This window comes from Cibotium barometz, chromosome 30 (assembly GCF_041138505.1).
Source record: "Cibotium barometz isolate CiBa-2024 chromosome 30, ASM4113850v1, whole genome shotgun sequence".
NCBI lineage: Eukaryota > Viridiplantae > Streptophyta > Polypodiopsida > Cyatheales > Cibotiaceae > Cibotium > Cibotium barometz.
Window position 1 is genome coordinate 53064865 of NC_141075.1, and position 12363 is coordinate 53077227.

Below are 12363 nucleotides of genomic sequence, written 5' to 3' on the forward strand. Positions count from 1 at the left end.
TTACCGATGCTTTCATACAACATCGGTATGTGTGTCGGTATGAGCGTCGAAAAACACATACCGACGTTGATACCAACACTTATACCGACGCAAATATCGATGGTAATATAGACGCAAATACCGATGATAATACCGACGCTCTTCTGGGAGGAAAAGAAAATTTTTGGCTGCGCACATCCTCATTCTTGAAATAGCAGGGAAGTCGAAACAGCAAGTTGGTGCCCTGCTCTCGTCCCCCTCTCTCCTTCCCTTCACTCTCTCACATGAGCACCCCCCCTCTCTCTCTCTCTCTCTCTTTCTCTTCTCTCTCCTTGCTCTCTCTCTCCCTCTTCTTTCTCTCTTCCTCCTCTCTCTCTTTCTCTTATTTGTCTCTTCCTTCTCCTCTCTCTCTCTCTGCACTCTCCACACATTTAGGGTTTAAGATTAGGGTTTTTTAATTAGGTTTAAAATTTAGGGTTTTTAAAATTAAACTTAGGATTATGTTAAATTTTCATAAATCAAATTTAGGATTTTCTTTTGAAACATTTAGTTTATTATTTTGAATTGAATAATTTAAGATTATGTTGTCTTAATTTTAAATAATTAATACAATTAATTAAATTTATATGATCATACATGCACATTCACATACACATACACACATGCACATACACATATACACATGCACATGCACATACACATACACACATGCACATACACATACACACATTCACATGCACATACACATATACACATTCACATGCACATACACATATACGCACATACTCACATACACATATACTCACATATTCACATCCATATACCCATTCACATATACATGCACACATACTCATTCACATGCACACATACACGTGGACATATATGTACCCACCTTCACTCACATACACATTCACATATACATGGACACATACACATCCACATTCACATGTACACATGCACATACATACATAGATACATACTTACATACGTAAAATATATACATAGATACATACCTACATTCATAACATACATACTTACATAGATAAATACATACATAAATACATATATAAATACATACTTAGATAAATACATACTTACATAGATACATACATACATACATACATAAATACATACATACATGGATACCTACATCTACATACATACATACATACATACATACATACATATATACATAGATACATACATACATACGTACATAAATACATACATACGTACATAAATACATACATACATGGATACCTACATCTACATACATACATACATACATACATACGTATATACATAGATACATACATACATGTATACGTGCATGTCTACATACATACATACATACCTATGGCTCAAAATACATACATACATACGTAAAATATGTAAACTTACATACACACATACATACATACCTAAAATACGTTAACACATACACATACATACTTATATGCATACGTATGTATGTATCATTAGAGAGAGAGCGAGAGTGAGCGAGAGAGAGACAGAATGGTTTTTGTTATATGGCGCCTTAAAACCCTGTGGGTGCCCGAAGTGGGTGGCTTCTTGTTTTTTTTTTAAATCACGTGCCTTAAAACCAATGTGGGTGCCTCGAAGGGGTGGTAGGTTGTTTTTTAAAAAGTCTTCCCAAAGCAAAGGAAACTCTGCCCGTTTTTTTTTAACAAGTGAAGAGACCTAGAAATTATAGAAGAGAGGTAAAGAGAGAGAGATATGGAGGGAGAGATGTCCGAACGACGCATATTGATGATATTAGATGGCATCTTTGGATCCCAAAGAAAGCATGGCGTGTCCTTGCACTCAATGCAAGTATCAAATCTTTCGTAAACAATGGATTTGTACTACACACGTTCGAGAATATGGACCATTTGCATTGGATCAACTACAAAACCTACGCTTCCAGTCACATGGTTTGGCCGGCCGATCCACACGACATTGCGCCGTCCACATCTCGTGGACTATAGAGGACAGCTAGGGATGCGATGACAGAGATGGAGATAAATGCGGAAAGACAAGCTATTGCAAGCATGACAAAGAATGAACACATGGGAGAAATGCTGGATGCATGGATGAGGACCACGATGGTGGGCACAATGACGTGGATGCATGGATGGTGGGCACAATGATGTGGATTCCGTGTATACGACAGAATTTCCACGATCAGAAGTCGACAAAGAAGAGCAAACGATGCAAAAACTACCTCATTTGCCACTCTACAATGGCGCAAAGAACTCTGTTCTACGTGCATCGCTCGCGATGCTCAATCTTCAATCCATTTATGGATGGTTGGATGCTAGTGTCTCTGAACTGTTCAGGTAGAGTGCACTTGACAGTTTCTTTACTGCACCAAAATAGTCAAACTTGTTTTTATAGTTCGAAACACAAAAAGATTACTTATCCTTTGCAAGCTTTTGAAAGATCATTTTTTGCCAGATGGGAATGACATGCCTCCGATGCATGGGGACACTAAGAAGCTTTTAAAGTCCATGGGCATGGACTACACAAAGATTCATGCATGTCCAAATGATTGCATCCTTTTTCGCAACGAGTATGCGCACCTACACATATGTTCAAAGTGTGGAGCGAAAAGATTCATGGAAGACCTTGTGGGCAAAGCAGCCCCAACAAAAGTCCTTCGATTCACTTTCCTATCATCCTGAGAATCAAGAACATATTCAGATGCAAATCCGTAGCCCAATTAATGTCATGGCATGCAAAGAGCAAATCCACAGACGGTGTGATGCAAGTGCCTGCCGATTCCGATGCTTGGCAACACATAGACAACACGTGGCCTTTGTTGGAGAGCCTTGGGGCCTAGCTATGGATGGTGTAAATCCATTTGGTCTACCCAGCTCATCATGGAGCACATGGCTTGTCTGTTTGGTTAACTATAACATCCCGCCATGGCTGGCCACAAAAAAGGGTCATTTGTTGTTAGCCCTTATCGTGCTAGTACAAGGTCAAAAATATGGATGTATACCTGGCACTGCTTGTGGAAGAGCTACGCACTTTATGGGATGGTATTACTGTGCGAGACATGTCACAACCTTTGACAAGATGGGAGGTACGAGTGCAAGGCATACTTATGTGGATGATGCATGACTGGCTCGGATATGGTGAATGTTCAGGTAACATCAGTCAACCCTTTACGTTTCATCCAACCTGGTGGGTCTATGTGTACACAATACCTCATTTTTTAATGTCATAAATTGGTTCATTATTTGTGCAAGCTTGTCCATTTCAGGTTACAATGCTTGTCCCTTATGTGGACCTCGACTCGATGTTGCACCCTACTCAAAACCTCTTCGGAAAACCGTGTACCAAGTACATCACAGATATCTGCCTGAAGGACACGCCTTGCGTGAAGGGCTAGCACAACGACAATGGAAAGCAAGTGATTGGAAGCAAATGTGGGAAGAGGAGACGGGGACACCACTCGTAGGCATGAAAAGGCTCTCGATCTTCCACGATCTCCCTTATTGGGTTGAGTTATTGATCAATCACGAGTCTCACACCTACTGGGTGCATGAGGTGTCTAAAGACTGCCTTCACACGGAATGACGATCTTGGAGGACTCAAGTCTCATGATTTGTAAGATCCCTGTTCCCACCGAGCAACGGATTCGGGGTACTGGCAGCGGAAGTAGCGCTCCTCGCGCGGGACAGGGGTCCCACACTCGGGGCCTCGCCCACGGATATCCGGATAAGAGACTAGTCCGTCGGTTGTTCCAAAACCGAACCCGGAAAAACTTCCTTTACCGGAAAGCACGGGCGATTCCACCAGGATAACTTTTTACTCTAACGTAGTCAAGATCATTTCTGATCGAGATGATCCAGTTACATCTATAAGGTACTTAGTCAGTTCAAGGAAGAAACTTGCACTTGGATCATTGGGATCAACGCTTTTTTCCCCATTCAAGAGGCACAGCCGTTGATTCCTATCCATAGAACAGTTACTATCCGGGATTTATTTTTTTTCTATCGTAAAAACAAAAGTTTGAGTCTCGATTTACGGATCCATCAGTCCAGCCTAACCCCATCCGATCCCATGGGTTAGCCAACCGCCCAACCACTGTAGTGATGGGATCCAATTAAAAATTTGGTTAGGTTTTGTCCCGGGTACCAAGGAAAAGAGTTCCAAGGCCCCCTAGCCGGATGTTCATGCAAAATAAAACTAGTCACACCACTCACACACCCAATATGAAATTGCCCTTTTTCAATCAGATTCAACCAGTTTAAAACAATCCTTTAATAAAACCATAGTATCATTGATCACCATCTTCCAATTTATCCAATTGATTCTTAATTTCCCATCATTCCTTCATCAGAGTATCTATGGCATCATTGGCAACTAGAACGCTCAGGAGCCGTTTCGATAGTTCCTAGCCCATAATACTTGGCAATATAATCACTTAACAAGATGGACTCTCGTTGAAGATCAGCAAGATCAACCAACAGATCCATATAAGGAGCCATGGACTCATCCATTGAAGACCAGCAAGGTCAATCAACCAGATCCATGCTCGATTTCAGAAAACAACTCCAACTCCGTTCCAATATCTTCCTCGACGCACGCGTGGGTATCCTAGGCAACCCAGAGCCCGAGCACCGTATGGTCAGCACCCTCTAGGATCCTTCGCAGGTAACCTAGCGCTTCACGCATAGGCCGCTTCCTTGGCCCCTCATCCACCGTACCGGAAGCTCACCATTTTAATCGCACCGAGGCTGGTCAAGACCTCGGCCGACCTTGCTACGCGAGACGTCCTTCATTGACTCCCCGTCAGCAGTTGCAACTTTACCATCACGACTTTAATCACAAGACGGTCAAAATGCTCCCCCCAGCATTCTTGACATAAAACAATCATTTACAAACAGCATTTACAAACAGTATTTACAAACAGTTTACAACACAATTTCTATTTTAACTTTAATTTTTCCACATTATCCCTCATCAATCTACATTACTTATTCCATATTCCATTTATATGTATACTCATCCCATCACATCATTTTTATCTCATCACTTCAGATTCCCTCACATCGCATATCGTATATTCACATCCATACATCCACATCTATATGCGTACATTCACATCTACATGCATACATCTACATCTCTATGCATACATCCACATCCACATTCACATTCACCTCCATACATCTACATCTACATGCATACATCCACATCTCCATTCACATCTACATCTATACATCTACATCTACATGCATCCATCCACCTCCACATCCACATCTACATCTATACATCTACATCTACATGCATACATCCATATCTCCATTCCCATCTACATCTATACATCTACATCTACATGCATCCATCTACCTCCACATCCACATCTACATCTATACATCTACATCTACATGCATCCATCCACCTCCACATCCACATCTACATCTATACATCTACATCTACATGCATACATCCATATTTCCATTCCCATCTACATCTATACATCTACATCTACATGCATCCATCTACCTCCACATCCACATCTACATCTATACATCTACATCTACATGTATACATCCACCTCCACATCCACATCCGTATCTATACATCTACATCTACATGTATACATCCACATCCACATCTATACATCTACATCTACATGCATACATCCACATCTCCATTCACATCTACATCTATACATCTACATCTACATGCATCCATCCACCTCCACATCCACATCTACATCTATACATCTACATCTACATGCATACATCCATATCTCCATTCCCATCTACATCTATACATCTACATCTACATGCATCCATCTACCTCCACATCCACATCTACATCTATACATCTACATCTACATGCATCCATCCACATCTCCATTCACATCTACATCTATACCTCTACATCTACATGCATCCATCCACATCTCCATTTACATCCTCATCTACACATCTATTTCTACATGCATACATCCACGTCCCATGCATACATCCACCTCTACATTCACACTCACATCCATACATCTACATCTACATGCAACATTCACATCTCCATGCATAATAAAATTCTTTTAATTAATCTAGGATGATAGTTCCTAGAATATGGTAGGAATTCCTCTTTTTATGCTTTAAATGAATTTATTTTATGCGTAATTTTTATAAAAATTTTGCCATAGCTCCGCTACTATGACTGATAAATCTCAATTTTTTTTTCTAAGGGATAAAGCTCATTATCAAAGAAATAATTAGAATGGTCTCTAATTGGATCATCAATCCATAATGGTCTCTAATTGGATCATTAAGAAAACAATTAGAATGGTCTCTAATTGGATCATCAATCCATAATGGTCTCTAATTGGATCATTAAGAAAACAATTAGAATGGTCTCTAATTGGGTCATCAATCCATAATGGTCTCTAATTGGATCATTAAGAAAACAATTAGAATGGTCTCTAATTGGGTCATCAATCCATAATGGATTGAATCATCAATGTGCATAAACTAAAAGCATAGCAAAAAGCCATTAATTTGGCCTCAAGCATAGCTTAATCTTGGATTAAGGAAAAGCTTTATGAAAAGCTTCATTTGGATTGAGAATGGGTCATGAGTATGACCATTTCTTGAGTGAGAGAGAGAAATTATAAAAACCATTAGAATTTAAATATAAGTGGAAATTAACTTCTATAGCATTTATTAAATTATGTAACTCTTCACTACTATTCACCAATTAACTTCAATAGCTTTTAAAAAAAACCATACCAATTAAACTTCTCAAGCTTGAGAGGGGTTGAGAAGAGAGAATCATTGAGAAATCATAAAAATTCAATATACTTACCTTATGATTTGCTTGATTCTTTATTCACGGTAGAGGCCCCCAACCAATCAATTGGTTTAGTATGTTGATGGAGCCACCAATGGGGATTGAAGAAAGAGAGAAGTGTCAAAAACTAGTGAATTATTAAAGAATTCACAGTTCTTGGCTTAGGTGGAGTAACATAGCATAAGACACTATATATTTTGGCTTAGATGGAGTAGAGTAACAAAGCATAAGACACTATCTAATTTGGCATTAGGTGGAGTAGAGTAACAAGGCATAAGACTCTATCTAATTTGGCTTAGGTGGAGTAGAGTAACAAGGCATAAGACACTATATATTTTAGCTTAGGTGGAGTAGAGTAACAAGCATAAGACTCTATCTAATTTGGCTTAGGTGGAGTAGAGTAACAAAGCATAAGAGACTATATTTTGGCTTAGGTGGAGTAGAGTAACAAAGCATAAGAGACTATATTTTGGCTTAGGTGGAGTAGAGTAACAATGCATAAGACATTATATTTTTTTCAACAAGGGGAGGCTTCTATTTATAGGAAAATTTGAGCTCCTAACCAAACAAACTGATTCTAGAATTTTCCAAGTCAGTTTGGTTGAATTTGGACTAGATTTGGACCTAGTTTGGTTACTTTTTGATTTGGTTTGGTTCCATTTTGATTTGGTTTGGTTCAAGAGAGATGAGAGATAAAAATATCACATTATTTTTGAGTTTAAAACTCATTCAAGCATGTGAAATATGTACCTCCTTTAAAGAATTCCCCTTCCTTACATATGTGTCAAAATTTTATTGCTCATAGTTTTTTACTAATAAACCTTGTACATTTTCAACTCTTCATCTTATGTGAAATATGCACCTCCTTTAAAGAACTCCTCTTCCTTACATATGTGTCATAGTTTTTTTACTAATAAACCTTGTACATTTTCAACTCTTCATCTTATGTGAAATATGCACCTCCTTTAAAGAACTCCCCTTCCTTACATATGTGTTTATTTACTAATAAACCTTGTACATTTTCAACTCTTCATCTTATGTGAAATATGCACCTCCTTTAAAGAACTCCCCTTCCTTACATATGTGTTTATTTACTAATAAACCTTGTACATTTTCAACTCTTCATCTTATGTGAAATGTGCACCTCCTTTAAAGAACTCTCCTTCCTTACATATGAGTCATAATGGAATCATTTTAATATTGCTCATAGTTTTTTACTAATAAACCTTGTACATTTTCAACTCTTCACCTCATGTGAGCATTTACTCATTTTTGGGTATTTTCTTTTTACAATTTGGATTTATCTCCTCCCTACACATGGATTGATGCTATTAGCCCATAGGAACCTTAATTGGACCATAGTCTAAAGATTTATGAAAATCTAGACTCTTAGGCTAAGGTTCTTTATACCTCTTTCCAATTAATTCCAATTGCACATTGGAAAATTCTTTTTAAATTTTTGTTTCAGGGGAACTCATCTGAATTATAAGAGATATTTTTCTATCCTGAAATATTCAAAATCTGAATATTCTCTCTCTAGAATATTTTCTCTCTCTAGGTTAAAACAGTCACAAACAAGATTTCTTATATGTCAGAAAAGGAATTGATTACAGGGGAATATACTAGACATCAAAAAGGGGTTGGGAGAGGAATCTTACATTCTACCCCACTTAAAAAACGCGAGATGTCCTCATCTCGCAACTTGGAATAATTTCGCAAGATGCACGAATATGAGACTTATAGAAAAATTTTAATCATGATTAACCACCAAGAAAAGTCTTAAAGAGAGCAAGATTCAAAATAAGAACAAGATTTAAACTTTATTCATTCACGGGACTTATACAGTAAAGATAGAAGAACTCTTTACACTTCCATAAGCCCGTCCATCATATGGTCACAAAAGCAGTCTTCACAAGCTGCACAAGTATAGGGTAACTCATCTATGGGAATGATTCTGCTGGTTATTGCCGCACCTATCTCAGTGGTATGAGGTGATCTAACAAAAGGACCTCTGAGAGGCAAGCCAAAAACGGGGTAAAGGCATATCTTCTCATGAGGAAGAAAACATGCCAGTAAGAAGACCCGCTCAGAAAACCCAAGATGCCTTGATCTCATGACACAGTAGTATCGGGGACCCAAACCCAAAGCTTCAATAACCATGGCCAAGCGGACATTGTTACGAAAGTGTTGCTGACCCCAGGGTGTTACCCTAGTTATGTTTTGATAGGTCCGCCATTTGGTCTGCGCTACAGAAGTTCCTAGGTGAGGAAAAAGTGAGCGCTCATACTGTTCTATAAAGTCTTTCTTCACAGACTCTCTTGCGTCTTGAAGGTGAGAAATCATCAGGGATAAAACTAATTCCTGTTGCCAGGCCGCCATGAAGGAGATTAAGAAAGAAAGGAGATTGATGGGAATAAGATTACTGTGAGCGGCAAGTAAAAGTTACGACTTATATAAAGGAAGGAGCTAGCGTAACCTAGAAGTCAACGGTAACTTGCCACTGAAGTTTTACCGTCTTTCCATGATTTGGGTTTGGCACATTTTTCTATAGAAGGCATTAAGAATTTTGAGATGAGGAGATAAAAGAAACTTGTAGGCTAAGTCACCTACTTTCATTGAATTCAGATATAAGGTCACAATATCTGGGGGATAACTTCTTATACTTCCCAAGAGATAAAGAACTTCTTTTGGGCCGTACTCGAATGAAAGCTAAAACCTTGGTATCCAAAACACCGATTCTCACTTCTGAACTCATTGTTCTAAATCCTTAAAACAGGTGGGACTCCTGAGAAGTATTCTAGGGAAAGGGTCTTCCTTTTTTAAACAGAAACTTTCTTTTATTTTAGAGAGGAAATAATTATAAGATCAGAAAGGGAGATTCTTACTCCTGTATACCTCGAAGACTGGGGAGGAATCTTACATTCTACCCCACTTAAAAAGTGCGAGATGTCCTCATCTCGCAAGGTAGAGGACATCTCTTTTTCTTAAGATCCAATTTTATTCTAGGGTTCCTTATATTCTGGTCAACCCAACAGAACACTGGGATAAATATCCCTTATATAGAACTCATCATTAAATAACAATTCATTCAGATCATGTCATTCATATCTTTAACATGATAATGGTCCATTAGACCGAAAAGTTTCCTTCGGAACATTCCTCCACGGAATTTTCAGTCAAGCAAGTTCTCAATTTGACATCCCTTAACTTGATCTACCGGTCAAGTATTAACAGTTGCAATCTGACAGCACAACCCACTAATCTCATAGTGATTTGTTGAATTCATTATCATCATTCTAGTTATGAATATCATCACAGGGACTCGTCCCATTCCCCCTCATTGTGGTTTCATTATATTTCAACTAATTTTTAAAAATCAACATTTTTCAATCAGCATTTTCAATCAGAATCCAAATCAATTCATCCATTCTCAAACAGAATTAAAAATCATATCAATCACATTCGAAATCATCATCTGGATAGCATTAACGTTTATAATTTCAAGTCTTAGATTTACTCGTATATACTGTCAGTAAAGAGCTGCAGTATACTCTCGGTATATACGGGTAGTCACGGCCCTTGGGATTATAAGGTAACTACTATCATGTCTAGGCCTCAAGCAAGTCAAGGATTCTATATAATTGCGGTACTTCCATCTGAAGACCCAACTACCAAATTATGAATTTCAGTTTGAATATCAAATTGTATGAGTTATATCACACAATTATAACCTTTTTGTGCTTCTTGATAAATTTTTGACATATTTGTCTTCTCAGTTGATCTTTATTAACCAAATGCTCTGATACCAACTGTAAGATCCCTGTTCCCACCGAGCAACGGATTCGGGGTACTGGCAGCGGAAGTAGCGCTCCTCGCGCGGGACAGGGGTCCCACACTCGGGGCCTCGCCCACGGATATCCGGATAAGAGACTAGTCCGTCGGTTGTTCCAAAACCGAACCCGGAAAAACTTCCTTTACCGGAAAGCACGGGCGATTCCACCAGGATAACTTTTTACTCTAACGTAGTCAAGATCATTTCTGATCGAGATGATCCAGTTACATCTATAAGGTACTTAGTCAGTTCAAGGAAGAAACTTGCACTTGGATCATTGGGATCAACGCTTTTTTCCCCATTCAAGAGGCACAGCCGTTGATTCCTATCCATAGAACAGTTACTATCCGGGATTTATTTTTTTTCTATCGTAAAAACAAAAGTTTGAGTCTCGATTTACGGATCCATCAGTCCAGCCTAACCCCATCCGATCCCATGGGTTAGCCAACCGCCCAACCACTGTAGTGATGGGATCCAATTAAAAATTTGGTTAGGTTTTGTCCCGGGTACCAAGGAAAAGAGTTCCAAGGCCCCCTAGCCGGATGTTCATGCAAAATAAAACTAGTCACACCACTCACACACCCAATATGAAATTGCCCTTTTTCAATCAGATTCAACCAGTTTAAAACAATCCTTTAATAAAACCATAGTATCATTGATCACCATCTTCCAATTTATCCAATTGATTCTTAATTTCCCATCATTCCTTCATCAGAGTATCTATGGCATCATTGGCAACTAGAACGCTCAGGAGCCGTTTCGATAGTTCCTAGCCCATAATACTTGGCAATATAATCACTTAACAAGATGGACTCTCGTTGAAGATCAGCAAGATCAACCAACAGATCCATATAAGGAGCCATGGACTCATCCATTGAAGACCAGCAAGGTCAATCAACCAGATCCATGCTCGATTTCAGAAAACAACTCCAACTCCGTTCCAATATCTTCCTCGACGCACGCGTGGGTATCCTAGGCAACCTAGAGCCCGAGCACCGTATGGTCAGCACCCTCTAGGATCCTTCGCAGGTAACCTAGCGCTTCACGCATAGGCCGCTTCCTTGGCCCCTCATCCACCGTACCGGAAGCTCACCATTTTAATCGCACCGAGGCTGGTCAAGACCTCGGCCGACCTTGCTACGCGAGACGTCCTTCATTGACTCCCCGTCAGCAGTTGCAACTTTACCATCACGACTTTAATCACAAGACGGTCAAAATGCTCCCCCCAGCATTCTTGACATAAAACAATCATTTACAAACAGCATTTACAAACAGTATTTACAAACAGTTTACAACACAATTTCTATTTTAACTTTAATTTTTCCACATTATCCCTCATCAATCTACATTACTTATTCCATATTCCATTTATATGTATACTCATCCCATCACATCATTTTTATCTCATCACTTCAGATTCCCTCACATCGCATATCGTATATTCACATCCATACATCCACATCTATATGCGTACATTCACATCTACATGCATACATCTACATCTCTATGCATACATCCACATCCACATTCACATTCACCTCCATACATCTACATCTACATGCATACATCCACATCTCCATTCACATCTACATCTATACATCTACATCTACATGCATCCATCCACCTCCACATCCACATCTACATCTATACATCTACATCTACATGCATACATCCATATCTCCATTCCCATCTACATCTATACATCTACATCTACATGCATCCATCTACCTCCA

At 39.0% G+C, this 12363-nt stretch overlaps 1 protein-coding gene and 1 pseudogene across 1 annotated transcript in view; one reads left to right on the forward strand and one right to left on the reverse strand.

The window, feature by feature from the left end:
* The window catches only part of LOC147621656 (uncharacterized), a 161368-nt gene that overhangs the window by 74685 nt on the left and 74320 nt on the right, over positions 1–12363 (reverse strand). The window lies entirely within an intron of this gene.
* On the forward strand, positions 2110–2821 carry LOC147621660 (uncharacterized; annotated as a pseudogene).